General features: G+C 42.0%; 1 pseudogene; it reads left to right on the top strand.

The window, feature by feature from the left end:
- Positions 1-1,291: 1,291 nt before the first annotated feature.
- LOC141088974 (uncharacterized) lies at positions 1,292-2,586 on the top strand (annotated as a pseudogene).
- Positions 2,587-16,065: the final 13,479 nt, after the last annotated feature.

Here is a 16,065-nt window from a genome sequence, read left to right on the forward strand (position 1 = left end):
GTTAGAGGCTGTGGGACTGTCATAGATCTCATATTGATGGCCTATCTCAAATATATAGTAGATCATCAATGTGTTAGTCCAGGGGCGAACACTGACAACTTGGGACCCTCTGTGCAAGAAATGTGTCTGAGCCCCCCTCCTTTAATGGCAACGAAGCTACATATACAGTATACATATATATATAGCCACACACAGGCATACATCTATATATAAGAGACATCATGATTACTCGCTAATCCCGCCCCCTGCACAGTAGCTCCACCCCCCACCACATCACCACACATAATCCCGCCCCCCACCCCATTACCACACACAATCCCGCCCCACCACATTACCACACACAATCCCATCCCCCACCACATTACCACACACAATCCCGCCCCCCACCACATTACCACACACAATCCCGCCCCCACACCACATCACCACACACAATCCCGCCCCCCAACACATCACCACACACAATCCCGCCCCCCTACCACATCACCACACACAATTTCGCCCCCCCACCACATCACCACACACAATCCCGCCCCCCCACCACATCACCACACATAATCCCGGCCCCCCACCACATCACCACACACAATCCCGCCCCCCACCACATCACCACCACTGTACATCAACTTCTCTAAGGTAAAAGACCTGAATACAATTAAATGTACGTTTTTAATTAATTCCTACTCTTTTTTAATAATTAAAAATATATTTGTGCTTTCTTTAGATCTGATACTCCTTCATATTCACAACTCCATATATTGGATCCTGAGTATGCAAACATTCAACGATTAAATAACGAGCAAAATGAAGGATGCAAGAGGGACATAATGAATACTATTGACTGTTTACTCAGAGATATCAACCCATTTGCTCAGGATTTCAAGATGATGAAGGATTTGATTGATCAGCGTGGCTACGACCAGCATAAAATCGAAATGTGGATAACCAAGGATAGACAACATGACCCTCGCCGATACAACTTGCCGACAGCCAATGAAGTTGCAGCTGTGTTTGTCTCCGATGATGGAGAGCCGCCGATCAAAAGAGACATTGCCGTTCATCCTATTGAGCAGCGAGGACTACAGAATATTGTGTACCATAGCCCAAACTGTGATCCAATGGTGTATCCACTCCTCTTTCTGTATGGTGAACACGGCTGGCAACCTGGAATACGGAAGCAAGGGAGAACTGCAAAAAGGAAAAGTCATGAAATGGAGGAAGGTGACGATGAAGAACAGGAAGATATCAGTCACAATGCAGGGGAGCAAGAAAAAAAAACAGAAATGTGTCAATGAGGGAATTCTATGTGTACCACCTTCAGGATCGACAATCCTTCAACCCGCTGTTACATTCTGGCAAGCTGTCACAACAATACATAATTGATGCCTACCTAAAGGTTGAAGCGCAGCGAGTGGACTGGAACAGACAAAACCAAAAGAAACTCAGAGTAGAATTATATGTCAGGCTTATGGATTATATCAACAGTAGGGCTGAACAACAAGATCTGAGACCGGGTCGCACCGTCATACTTCCCTCTTCTTTTACCAGTGGAAAACGTGCCATGACACAGAATTACCAAGATGCGATGAGTTTGGTAGCAAAATTTGGAAAGCCGGATTTATTTATTACGTTCACTTGCAACCCAAAGTGGGAAGAAATTTAGTCCGGCCTTTTGCAACATGAAACAGCAATAGACCGCCCAGATTTGGTATCTACCATATTCCACTTAAAGCTACAAGAGTTACTAAACGACTTGACTGCAAAAAAAGGTGGAGTGATGGGACAAGTAAAGGCATACACCTACGTCATTGAATTTAAAAAAAGAGGTATTACGTACATTCATCTGAATGTAACAGTAATGTTAAGAATGGAATGATTAATAAAGCACATTTAATGCATCCTTTTATTGTTTCAGGTCTTCCTTATTGCCATATGCTCTTAATTCTGGACGATGAAGACAAGTTTCGAGAAGCTATCGATTGTGACAATGCTGTTTGTGCAGAAATTCCTGACCCGGAAATTAACAAGGAGTTTTACGATGTTGTCACCAGCTGCATGATTCATGGGCCCTGTGGAGAACACAATAGAAATTCACCGTGTATGGAAGATGTAAGAGGAATCCGGACATGCTCCAAAAAGTTTCCCAAAGACTTCAGCGAAGAAACAAATATTAATGTGGATGGTTATCCAGTATACCGCAGACGAAAAGATGGCATTAAGCTCAAGATTAGGGATGTGGAAGTTGACAGCCGCTGGGTTGTACCATACAACCCCTACCTCTCTCAGAAATACAGCGCACACATAAATGTGGAAATCTGCTCTTCCATCCAGACCGTCAAATATATTTTCAAGTACGTGTACAAAGGACATGATGCAGCCATTGTTCAAGTGAACGAAGTCAGCAACACCGGCACCTACCACTGGGACGAGATTAAGACTTACATCGACACACGATATTTGGCATCGCCTGAAGCAATGTGGCGGCTGCGAAAATTTGAGATGTCTGCACGTTCCCATGCTGTAGAAAGACTTCCGGTACACCTACCTTTCCAACAATCAGTTTACTTTGAGGATGGAATGGAGTAGCTTATTGTGGAAAAAGCTCAGCGTGATGGCACAAAACTTACGAAATGGTTCGTTCTAAACCAAACTGATCCATCTGCACGTCAGTATTTATATTGTGAAATACCCTACCATTATGTCTGGACAAATAAGTTTTGGAAGACAAGAAAAAGAGGTGCTGACAAGATCCTTCCAAGAATGTACTCTATCTCTCCACAAGATATGGAAAGATTTTCCCTGCGCCTACTCCTGATGCATATCAAGGGTAAGTCATATTCATCTAATTGTACGTTATTAGATCATCCTGACTTTTTTATAATTTTTAATTATTTTCTTTATGTTGTTTACAGGTGCTACATCATTCGAAGATCAGAGAACAGTGGAAGGACACACATATGAAACTTATATTCTGGCAGCAAAGGCCATGGGATTATTGCATGACGATTCAGAGTGGGACAAAACAATGGAAGAAGCATCTTTATTTAGAATGCCCGGTGAGCTTCGACAGCTATTTGCTGCAATCCTGAACCACGCCAACATCACAAGTGGACTTGATTTATACAGCAAATATAAAAATAACATGATGGAAGACTTCCTCCTGACTCATAACGAATACATGGCCGAGCAGCAAACACTTGCCGATATCCAAGACCACTTACGACAGTTTGCTAAAGATTGCAAAAGTTTTGGACTACCTTCCCCATCAGATGCATATAAAATGTGTGACATTGTTGATGTGGAAAGGGAGAAACAAGAATCTGAATGACTGCAGTTTCTGATGAACCTAGAACAACGAGGCACCTTTGAAACAATCATGAATGCAGTTAATAATCCAACCACATCGCAAAAATGCTTTTTGTTATCTGGTGCAGGAGGTTGTGGAAAGACTTTCGTGTACAAGGCTTTGACATCTATTATACTTGGGAATGGTGGCATTGTAAAAACAGTTGCTCCTACCGGTTTGGCAGCTACATTACTAAAAGGTCATTTTAATTACGATTACAGAATACTGAAAAACGTAAATTTAAGATGTCTGTATTGAAGGTTTTTTTTGTTTTACACAGGAGGTAAAACAGTCCACTCCGGATTTGGAATTTCAATTCATTTGAATGAGAGAACTGTATCAAGTATTAAAGAAGGAACCTCAGTCTGCTGAGAGCTTCGGGATACTAAACTTATTATAGCACTCCTCCTTGCTACAACTGAGTGTTAACACACTCCACCGTCTCGCCACCACCCCACATAGAGCGACCGCTCTGACCCTGGCTAACCTAAAGGCATACAGTTGTGGCCAAAAGTATTGACACGCCAGCAATTCTGTCAGATAATACTCAGTTTCTTCCTGAAAATGATTGCAAACACAAATTCTTTGGTATTATTATCTTCATTTAATTTGTCTTAAATGAAAAAACACAAAAAGAATTGTCCTAAAGCCAAATTGGATATAATTCCACACCAAACATAAAAAGAGGGTGGACAAAAGTATTGGCACTGTTCGAAAAATCATGTGATGCTTCTCTAATTTGTGTAACTAACAGCACCTGTAACTTACCTGTGGCACCTAACAGGTGTTGGCAATAACTAAATCACACTTGCAACCAGTTGACATGGATTAAAGTTGACTCAACCTTTGTCCTGTGTCCTTGTGTGTACCACATTGAGCATGGAGAAAAGAAAGAAGACCAAAGAACTGTCTGAGGACTAGAGAAACCAAATTGTGAGGAAGCATGAGCAATCTCAAGGCTACAAGTCCATCTCCAAAGACCTGAATGTTCCTGTGTCTACCGTGCGCAGTGTCATCAAGAAGTTTAAAGCCCATGGCACTGTGGCTAACCTTCCTAGATGTGGACAGAAAAGAAAAATTGACAAGAGATTTCAATGCAAGATTGTGCGGATGTTGGATAAAGAACCTCGACTAACATCCAAACAAGTTCAAGCTGCTCTGCAGTCCGAGGGTACAACAGTGTCAACCCGTACTATCCGTCAGCGTCTGAATGAAAAGGGACTGTATGGTAGGAGACCCAGGAAGACCCCACTTCTTACCCTGAGACATAAAAAAGCCAGGCTGGAGTTTGGCAAAACTTACCTGAAAAAGCCTAAAATGTTTTGGAAGAATGTTCTCTGGTCAGATGAGACAAAAGTAGAGCTTTTTGGGCAAAGGCATCAACAAAGAGTTTACAGGAGAAAAAAAGAGGCATTCAAAGAAAAGAACACGGTCCCTACAGTCAAACATGGCGGAGGTTCCCTGATGTTTTGGGGTTGCTTTGCTGCCTCTGGCACTGGACTGCTTGACCGTGTGCATGGCATTATGAAGTCAGAAGACTACCAACAAATTTTGCAGCATAATCCAGGGCCCAATGTGAGAAAGCTGGGTCTCCCTCAGAGGTCATGGGTCTTCCAGCAGGACAATGACCCAAAACACACTTCAAAAAGCACTAGAAAATGGTTTGAGAGAAAGCACTGGAGACTTCTAAGGTGGCCAGCAATGAGTCCAGACCTGAATCCCATAGAACACCTGTGGAGAGATCTAAAAATGGCAGTTTGGAGAAGGCACCCTTCAAATATCAGGGACCTGGAGCAGTTTGCCAAAGAAGAATGGTCTAAAATTCCAGCACAGCATTGTAAGAAACTCATTGATGGTTACCGGAAGCGGTTGGTCGCAGTTATTTTGGCTAAAGGTTGTGCATCCAAGTATTAGGCTGAGGGTGCCAATACTTTTGTCTGGCCCAGTTTTGGAGTTTTGTGCGAAATGATCAATGTTTTGCTTTTTGCTTCATTCTCTTTTGTGTTTTTTCATTTAAGACAAATTAAATGAAGATAATAATACCAAAGAATTTGTGTTTTCAATCATTTTCAGGAAGAAACTGAGTATTATCTGACAGAATTGCAGGGGTGTCAATACTTTTGGCCACAACTGTAAGTGACCGTTACCTAATTCAGGACAGCCCTTAGTTCAGAACTACTACGGGCATACTTGCTGTCCCTATTTTTGATCATAAGGACCACATCCGTCATGAACCACTACATCGTTCAAGGCGACTTATGTGATCAAGGTCTTGAATGACCGAAACGTCATTCTGTCGCAATCACTATAAGAGCACTTGCTTTCAATAAATTTCACTAATAAGCAAATACTCCTTAAGTGTATGTGTGCAGTGATTCTAATAGACATAAAATTATTATATGGGATGAAATTTCAATGTCTCACGTTCATCTTTTCAATGCCGTTGATAGAAGCTTACGTATTCTCCTTCACAATGAAGAACCTTTTGGTGGGATCCCGATTTGTTGCTGGAGGAGATTTTTGTCAGCAAGCTCCAGTTGTACTTCATGGAAATCACGTTAGTATTGTAGAGGCATGTGTCAAGAGCAGTCCAGTCTGGAAATCCTTCAAGGAACTGAAATTAATGAGGAACATGCGAGTCAATCCTGATGAGGTTGAATTTTGTGAGTGGCTGCTAACTGTTGGATCAGGAGTTTAAGATGGGAATCTGGTGGATTTTGTGAAGCTGAGCAAAGACATTCTGACTCATGACGTCGTGACAAGCATATTTGGGAATGACCCGAACTCTCTCACTCCTGCTGATCTTGCTTCCAGAGCAGTACTATGCCCTAAAAACTGTGACACGCTGACAGTCAATGAACAAGTGTTGAACATGCTTAGAGGTCAGACTAAATCATACTTCAGTGTCGACAATATTTCATCCTGTGAGACAGAAGAAGAAAGAGCTCAGTACCCCATTGAATTTGTACATTCCCTAACTCCTATGGGCCTCCCTCCTTATATGCTGAACCTTAAGAAAGGCTGCTGTGTCATGCTACTCCGCAATCTAAATCCAAAGAAAGGACTGTGCAATGGTACTCGATTAATTGTAGAAACTCTTGGGACAAATCTCATCGACTGCAGTATTTTTTTCTGGGGAGCGTCGTGGTCAAAAGGTTCTCATTCCAAGAATACCATTGGACACTAGCGAAAATTGCGATATCCCGTTTAAGTTAACAAGAAAACAATTCCCACTTCATCTGGCTTATTCCATGACAATTACAAAATCGCAAGGACAAACATTCGATAAGATTGGCGTTCTCCTACCTGATCCTGTATTCACACATGGTCAATTATACACTGCATTCTCTAGAGTAAGAAGTTGTAAAGGTCTTTCAGTTCAAATTGTACCTGGTAGAAGTCAAGGAAAGATCTTTGAAAATGACGAAAATGACTATACATTTAATTGTGTTTACAGAGAAATTTTAACTTAATTTATGTTTCGGTAAGAAATTTGTTTAGATGCTGGAATGAATAAAAGACGCACATCTTACTGAATCCAGTTTGATTTTAATTTTACACTATTAATAAAATGTATCATTAGTATTATTCAGATTTTTAATGATTATTATTGTTATTAACTTCATTTTAATTTAATTTACCACCTGCGTAAGCGCTATTGAATGTTGTCATTATTTACTTTAGTTTAATCACAGCAGCGTTAATTAGATAGCAATGAGCGTGCCGAGCGTTAGCTGGCTGGAAACAGCTAGTGTATATATATTATGTAATATCCTTTATTATGTATATTGCCGTCTCTTATTATACAGTGCCCTCTCTTGTTATGTACAGCACCGTCCCTGACATGTAGAATTATATAGAGCCATGCTCTTTATTATATACCGTCCAGTCTTGTTAGATGATCTGTATAATGCAATGATGGCTGATGGTGCATGGGAAAGCTTCTTTTCTAATAGAGGAGCTGATGGACTGGTCGTCTGGTCACCGGTTCCTCCATCAGCAGTCATTTTATAGCTAACAAGATAGAGGACTATGTAATAAAAGAGGGCACTTTAAATAGCAAAAATAACAATAATAAACTATGTAAGAGACAGCACTGTGCATAAAAGCAGAGGAAGCTATATATTAAGGGACAGCACCATATATAATGGATAGGATGGTATGCAATGAGGGACAGGGTTATACATAACAAAAGAGGAAACTATGTAACTAAGGATGGTGTTATACATAATAAGTGAGTACACTGTATACTAAGGGACTGTGCTATACATAATAAGCAAGTACACTATATACAGTAAAGGAAATAATTATTTGATCCCTTGCTAAATTTGTCCACTGATAAAGACATGTTTGTCTATAATTTTAAGGGTAGGTTATGTTAGGCACCAGGATTCTCCCACTGCACAGGGTAGATCACAAGCATTGCCTCTGTGGTCTCCCATTCTGCTCCAGCCACAGTGGAGGCTGCTCAGCAAAGATGTCAGGCTCAGCACCTTGCTCAGACTCATGCTGTGCGCTTGGTTACTGCTTGCTCTCCAGTCAAAGATATAGTAACGAGCAACAGGCAGCGGCTAAGAGACATTCCAGAAGCTAAGTCCGGATTTCTCCCTACTGAGCATGCTCGTGTGGTGGCAACCTCTCATTGGTGGTCGGTCGTCAGCTACTCAGGTGACGTGGCAGGTCTGGATTAGTCCAAAAGCAAGGTCCTCTCTGAATGGACTTAAACAGAACATATAAAAGGTTCTCTGGAGCGCGCGTCGGCGCGCTAAGATCATTTGCGCTTGGTGTGTTGGTGGATATGTTACTACCCTGTGTGCACCTGTGCCACAACTAGCACTGCGAGTGTGTGTCTAGACAGGCAGTGTAGGGTGGGAACTCCCGCTTGGCTTAGCATCTGACTCCGGGCGTCCTAAGTCACATGTTCGGATCACACACCGAGTGTCAGAGCAAGCGCCACCACCATCTTAGACTTTCCTGGGGGGGTAGCTATAGGAACCCCAATTAGTGTAATTTATCATTGAACTCCTATGAAGCCTAACAGGGTATAGGCTTGAGTGCTTTCTCTTGTTGTACCAGTCTATGGAGCAACCGAGCAGATACTTTGCACTCTTTCCACACGGACTGACATTTAACTCCATGTGTTTAAGGTGCTTGCACGCATCATCTCTCCGCCATTGTTACTAACTGTGCTTTCTCCATCCCCGTACAGTGGACCCCGGGTTGCGATCACACCTTCTCATAGTTTATATTTGATGCGATCGGCATACCCAAACTGGTTAATTTTAACATTGAGAGATAGAATATCAAAAATAAAATCTAGAAAATCACATTATAAAAATTATATAAATTTATTGCATTTTGCAGTGAGAAATAAGTATTCGATCCCTTACCAACCATTAAAAGCTCTGGCTCCTACAGACCAGTTAGACGCTCCTAATCAACTCGTTATCTGCATTAAAGACAGCTGTCTTACATAGTCACCTTTATAAAAGACTCCTGTCCACAGACTCAGTCAGACTCTAAACTCTACTACATAGGCAAGACCAAAGAGCTTTATAAGGATGTCAGGGACAAGATCATAGACTTGCACAAAGCTGGAATGGGCTACAAAACCATATGTAGAGATTTAGAGACTATCAATTTTATTATTGATGGTCTTAAATTTATTCTTACCCATAATGTGTTTCAGTTTGACAACACCTGGTACAGACAAATAGAGGGCACAGCGATGGGTACTCCCGTCGCTTGTACCCTCGCTAATCTTTTTCTGGCTGTTTTAGAAGAGAAGGTGGTATATGCGATTACCGATCCATATTATAAACACATAAAGCTTTTTATTCATTATGTGGACAATATTTTTGTAGTATGGGATGGATCTAGAACAGAATTTGATTTATTTGTGGAGTTTCTGAATTCTCATAATTATATGAATATGAAATTTACATCTCAGTTCGGGGGCACACAAATAGAGTTTTTGGACATCAAGTTACAACTAGAAAATGGAATTTTACGTACAGAAATTTTTCGTAAACCATCAGCCACTAATTCCCTTTTACACTACAATAGTGCACACCCTCATTATGTTAAAGATTCTTTACCTTTTAGTCAATTTCTCAGACTTAAAAAATTGAACAGCCATGAAGAGGGTTTTCAAAGACAAGCGGGTGAGCTGTACAGCAGGTTTAGACAGAGAGGTTATCCGGAATCTGTCTTAGACTCTGCCGTACAAAGGGTTAATAATGTGGTAAGCACCAACAAACAGAGCAGAAAAGAAAAGGAAAAACGTTTTGTCTGTTTTACGTTTAATTCTATGGACAAATATATTAGGACAGTAATTAGACGGAATTGGCATCTCTTGGAAAGTGATAGGGATCTATCAGATGTTGTCAGTAGAGGTCCGTTATTTGCAAGTAAACGAAGTACTAATCTTCGAGATCTACTGGTAAGGAATAGATATCAAAATAAACAGAACAATTGGCTAGAATCAAGTAGTCCGGTAGGAAACTATAAATGTAAGAACTGTTCCTGGTGTCCTTTTAAATTAAGTGGAAAAACTATTAAGATAGGATCTATCTGTCATGAAGTTACCGAATTTATTTAATGTAAAACGGCTTTTGTAGTTTATGTTTTATTCTGCCCATGTGGCTTTTTTTACATTGGAAAAACAATTCGGCCCTTATATGTCAGGATTAGAGAACACTTTAACTCTTTCAGTACAGGAAAAGGGGTTCCCAGGCTCATAGAACACATGAGGAAAATCCATGGAGGAAATGCGGAGGCATTGCGGTTTGCTGGTGTGGAAAGGGCTTCTGCACCACAATACGGAGGGAATCATGGCAAATGCCTCTTACAGGTGGAGGCCAAATGGACCCTCCATACTAAAGCCACAGGTCCGCTTGGTTTAAATGAAAAGGTAGACATGTCTGTATTTCTTTGAATAGTTAAAATTTTATTTTTTTGAATCATGATACGGTGCTATAAGAATATGTTTTTTTAGTTAATTTATTTTTTGTTATATATAGAGAAAAAATTCTTTTGGTAAAAGAGTCATGAGACACGCTCAGGTGGAGGGGAGGAGTCATTAGTCACACATGTAGTTAAATTTGTATTACCTGTTGTCTGAGCATAGGACCTGTTGAAGCGCATTGGGCGCGAAACAGCTGTCGTCCGTCTTTCAGCATATTGCTCCCGTGCCTATGTCTATGCCCTGTTCATGTGAAATAAAGTAATCGATTTTATGTGAACGGTGAGTGCCATCCTGCTTTCTCTTCTCTCAGCATCGAAACTTCTTGTTTTTTCGATATGGGATTGAGCACCCATCTAAATGGGATTAAGGTGGTGTATTTGATGTGGATGTGAAAATATATGTGCTGAAACTAAGGGTATTTTATACATCATACAAACGGTGCCGGATATCTGTTTTCTCTTTTTGTGGAAAACCATACCTAAGCTGCTGGGTGAGAAGCAGACAACTGTTGGTGCAATAATAAGAAAATGGAAGAAATACAAAATGACTGTCAATCGACATCGATCTGGGGCACCATGCAAATCTCACCTTGTGGGCGGTCCTTGATCATGAGGAAGGTGAGAGACCAGCCTAAAACTACAAGGGGGAATTTGTTAATGTCTCAAGGCAGCTGGGACCACATTCACCAAGAAAACCATTGGTAAAACATTACGCTGTAAAGGTTTAAAATCTTGCAGTGCCCGTAATGTCCCCCTACTCAAGAAGGCACATGTGCAGGCCCATCTGAAGTTAGCCAATGAGCACCTGGATGATTCTGTGAGAGATTGTAAGAAGGTGCTGTGGTCAGATGAGACAAAAAATGAGCTCTTTGGCATTAACTCAACTCGTGTGTTTGGAGGAAGAGAATTGCTGCCTATGACCCAAAGAACACCGTCCCCACTGTCAAGCATGGAGGTGGAAATATTATGTTTTGGGGATGTTTTTCTGCTAAGGGCACAGGACTACTTAACCACATCAATGTGAGAATGGATGGAGCCATGTACCGTAAAATCCTGAGTGACAACCTCATTCCCTCTGCCAGGACATTATAAATGAGTCGTAGCTGGGTCTTCCAGCAAGACAATGACCCAAAACATACAGCCAAGGCAACGAAGGAGTGGCTCAAAAAAAGTATATTAAGGTCATGGAGTGGCCTAGCAAGTCTCCAGACCTTAATCCCATAGAAAACTTATGGAGGGAGTGGAAGCTCCGAGTTGCCAAGCGACAACCTCAAAATCTTAATGATTTAGAGATGATCTGCAAAGAGAAGTGGACCAAAATACCTCCTCACATGTGCACAAACCTCATCATCAACTACAAAAAATGTCTGGCTGCTGTGCTTGCCAATAAGGGTTTTGCCACCAAGTATTATGTCTTGTTTGCAAGAGGGATCAAATACTTATTTCTCACTGCAAAATGCAAATAAATGTATAAAATATATACAATGCGGTTTTCTGGATTTTAGTTTTGATGTTCTATCTCTCAATGTTAAAATTAACCTACCGTTAATATTATAGACTGTTCATGTCTTTTTCAGTTGGCAAACTTACAAAATCAGCAAGGGGTCAAATAATTATTTCCTTCCCTGTACTAAGGGACTGTGCTACACATAATAAGTAAGTACACTATATACTAAGGGACTGTGCTATACATAATAAGGCTACATCCCTGCATCTGTGTGCAGCGTTGGTGTGCTGCCCACTTTTGCATTGAGCATATCCTATTCTGATCCTCAAAATTGAATCAGAACAGTAATTCTCTGACTCTCACGGATCTCATTCTCAGATCCGTGATTTTCATGCATGTGTGAATGGACCTATAAAACTTTGAGTCTATGTGCCATCTGATAGAAAAACCTAAGCTGACATCCTGTAGAATGTCAAATCTGTGTCCCTCTTGATGAAGCCATGTTGTCCTGGTAGAGTGTTCCTTTTAGGAGTCATGATGTCTTGGCTGCTGTCCTGTCAAGTTACTCTTGATACAGAGGCATAACCCCCATATGTAGTTCACAACTGTCCTTCAAGACATCATCCACAGGTCAAGCGGACATGCATTGTATGAATATTTAATCAGTCTGCCTAGTTTGTCCTCCAAAATGCAGGTCAACAAACTAGCTGACCTGGAACAATGTGTAATCAACATATTACCAAACATTTATTGTTCAATTACCCTATGTCTCTGTTCCTCAAAGGTAGACAAAAAGTTGGACAGCAGGGAAAGCCCGGTCGCAGGGGAGTGCAAAGTACAAGAAGGAGGGGGGTATACTTGGTAGATTTCTTCTTTTATGAAGTTCCAGTTTTTAGACAAATAGTTACAGCACACATCAACTCAAGTGTCAAAATTCAGACAAGAGGTTTATATCTCTGGGCTTACTGAATTTCCATCTGGATAATTAAGATTAAATGATGTGTCCTCACAGTGCGTTGTTTAAAAAGGAAAACCTTTTCTCATTTCATGCTGTCAGCAATAGCACCACATGAAAGAAAAATGTCACAAGACCTGAGGAATAAAATAATTTCTTTACACAACAAAGGTGAAGGCTGAAAGGAAATCAGCAAATTTTATGTTATCAGTCCAAATACTGGAGGAAAAATGATAGAAAAATCTAACAAAGATGGAACTGTAAACATCTCACAGAGATAACCAGACCAACCACAGAGGGTAACAAATAGAGTTAAGCGAATATCTTTGGTTCCCCGCTTATTCGGCGAGCACATGCAGCTGCGGCAGCGGTCAGCTGTTCACCAGGCACGATCCAGGAAGCCGGGCTTATTCAGCAAGCGCTATAGCTAATAAGCAGGGAACCGAAGATATTCGCTCAACTCTAGTAACAAAGAAACGTGTGCATCTTCTGATGAGAAGTGTTGAAGAAAATTGACATGCAAGTTCATTGCAATTATCTAAAGAAGTAGAAAGAAAAACCAGGGTGAGGGTTTCCTGTGACATAATATGGCACATACTGCAGTACAATGGCATGGATGCATGATATCCACGAAGGAAGCCTCTCCAAAAGCACATGTACAAAAACCCCACCTACAATTTTCCAGGGCCCACGTTGAAAAATATGAAGGCTACTGGGAATCTTTACTCTGGAGTGATGAGGTAAGACAAGTGTTTTTGGAACTGATTGCTTCAAAACTGTATGGCATCTTGCAAAGGTGAGAAGTACAAAGAAAAATGAATGGTGCCTACAGTGAAACATGGCGGTGGCAGTGTCCTTATGTGGAACTGCATGAATGCTGCTGATATTGGGAGTTACATTTCATATACGATATCATGAATTCACAGATGTACTGCTCTTATATTGAAAGATAAGATGCTACAATCACTACATGCCCATGGAAGATGTGCACTTTTTCAACATGACAATGATCCAAAACACACTTCTAAGGCCACATTTGTATTTCTGAAGAAGAATGGAGTAAAAATAATTCAATGGCTAAGTATGTCTCCTGATTTGAACTCAAATCGACCACCTATGAGGAATTCTGATGAGACAAGATGAGCATCACTCTCCATACAGCATCCAGGCTCTAAAAGAGGTCGCTCTTGAAGAATGGAAAAAGATAAATGTTGCAACATGTTCCAACTTATTCATTACATGACTAGAAGACTTGGTGATGTCCTTAAAAATATGGAGGTCATACAAAATACTAGATGTAGTTGTTTTTGATGTGGTGTGCAATTATTTTTGCATCAACTAATTTAAGTAAAACTGAAGATTTTGTAATTAAAGTTATTTTATTAACCTTACTTTCATGTTATAGGTTAAAAAATGTTATATGAAGCTCATTCTTATCAATATTGTTTTTATGTTCAGTAAGATATTGTCATGCTGTGACGGTCTTTGGCAAGGAAGGGGGGGCCTCAAACTGTCCCTGAAACTGGGACCCTGGGATAGTAAATCCCTGTCCCAGGGTACTCTAAAGGTAGAGAGGAACGAGTCTTCAACCTTAACATGCTCCTGTTAATGTCCTAAGCTGTCCCCTCCACCAGAAGGATTAGGACAGATATGTTAGTGAATATACACATAAGATAAACAGGGATAACCAAAAGCAACTTTTATACAAAAACACTCACAGGGTAGAAAGGAATAAAGGAAAAAATATGAAGGTACAAACCAAATGGCAATAGGATAATGGAGAAAGCAAACACCCATAAACAGCAGACAATAATCTTTCACAGCAACTACAACTCAAACTTCAGCTCACCAACTCCAGCAAGACAGGAGGCAAAACTTTCACAGACAAGGATGAAAAAGTCTGGCCAGGTTTTATAGAGAGAGAAAACAAGCAGGTCAGGAGCAAATTGAGATGGAGCTGTATGTCTCTAACCAGCATACAAAGAGTCTTTAACCCACATCCGCTCCTCAGGACCATAGCCCTTCCAATGCTTGAGATGAACAGTTACAGGGTTGATTATAGCGACCACCTTATAAGGATCAATAAACCTAGGGAAGCTTCTTTCAGTTTAATATTTTAGGTGGACAGCCATATTTTGGTGGAGAGCCATACCAACTGTTACGCTGCGGACGCAGGTGGCGAGAGTGGACCCACTGGGCCGTGACGCCAAGCACTCCCCGAGCGAGCGCACCAAGTGGACCGACCCCTATACAGGGACCGTTAGGGAACAGACTCGGGAAGTTCAAGCGCCACGGCAGCCAGGACCAGGGGTCGGCTCAGGAGGGTGAACCGATGATGAGGAACAGAGGAAGATCCAGAGAGGAACCAGGATGACCAGGGTCCAGAGGCTGAGGAAGAAGGAGAAGGACGGAGGAGAATGGCGGGGACCCAGGAAGAGGCGAACTGAAAAGGGAAGGAGACACAGGGGTTAGCAGGAGGCACAGGCCGGAGTGTCAGAGGAACACTGGGGACACAGGCGGGAGACACAGGGGTTAGCAGGAGGCACAAGGTACAAGGGGTTAACTAGCGCGCAGCTTGCAAGAGGACAGCAGCAGAGAGCGCGGCCTAGACAACAGAGATGTAACTCAATAGTCAGGCGCCTCCACTAAGGGAGGGCGGCCTGAAATACCTGGTGGTGGCCTCTGATAGGTCGGGAGGCCGGTCCGGGGCAGGTCACGCCAGGCAGGTGGCTGACGGCAGAGGCGTGCGGCTTATCCCTCCGGCGCGTGCGCAGAGGCACAGTGCGCGCGGCCGAGGGAAGTGGAGGAGAGCGTCGGGACACCGGCCGCCGGAAAGCGAGGGGAGCGGAGGCGCGCGTCCAGGACGTGTCAGAGGAGCGAGTCGGGCCAGAAGCGGAAGCGGTGAGTATGGCAGCGGGAGCGGGAGTGGCGACACGGGGAGCGGTGCTAACACCAACTCATTAGCTGCTGCCCCACTACCTGGTAGGACAGATATTGTCTCAGTTTCCATACCTATAACCACTTTTGCAGGTAGAATAAACTGAGACACACCTGTGGAGGAGACATATATGCTCAGGTTGTAATCCTCCACAAAACCTGGGGTCAGAAGTTTTCCGACAGTTTATGGGGTTTAGGTATAGATGGAGAAACCCCAATAAAATTATGCTTTTTGCCACAGTAAAAGCACACACCTGTCTTGCGGCGAACCGCAAGAGATCAATAACAGGGAGAATCCCTCTAACTACATGGGTTCTTCAGAGCACATGGGGAGAAATTCAGTCCAAATAAGTACAACAGAGGATGGGGTCACTACTGGTCTAACTCACAGGCATCTGTCTATACGTATGGCAA

The sequence above is a fragment of the Dendrobates tinctorius genome, unplaced genomic scaffold, assembly GCF_039654945.1.
Source record: "Dendrobates tinctorius isolate UK_male_01 unplaced genomic scaffold, ASM3965494v1 ptg000007l, whole genome shotgun sequence".
Taxonomy (NCBI): domain Eukaryota; kingdom Metazoa; phylum Chordata; class Amphibia; order Anura; family Dendrobatidae; genus Dendrobates; species Dendrobates tinctorius.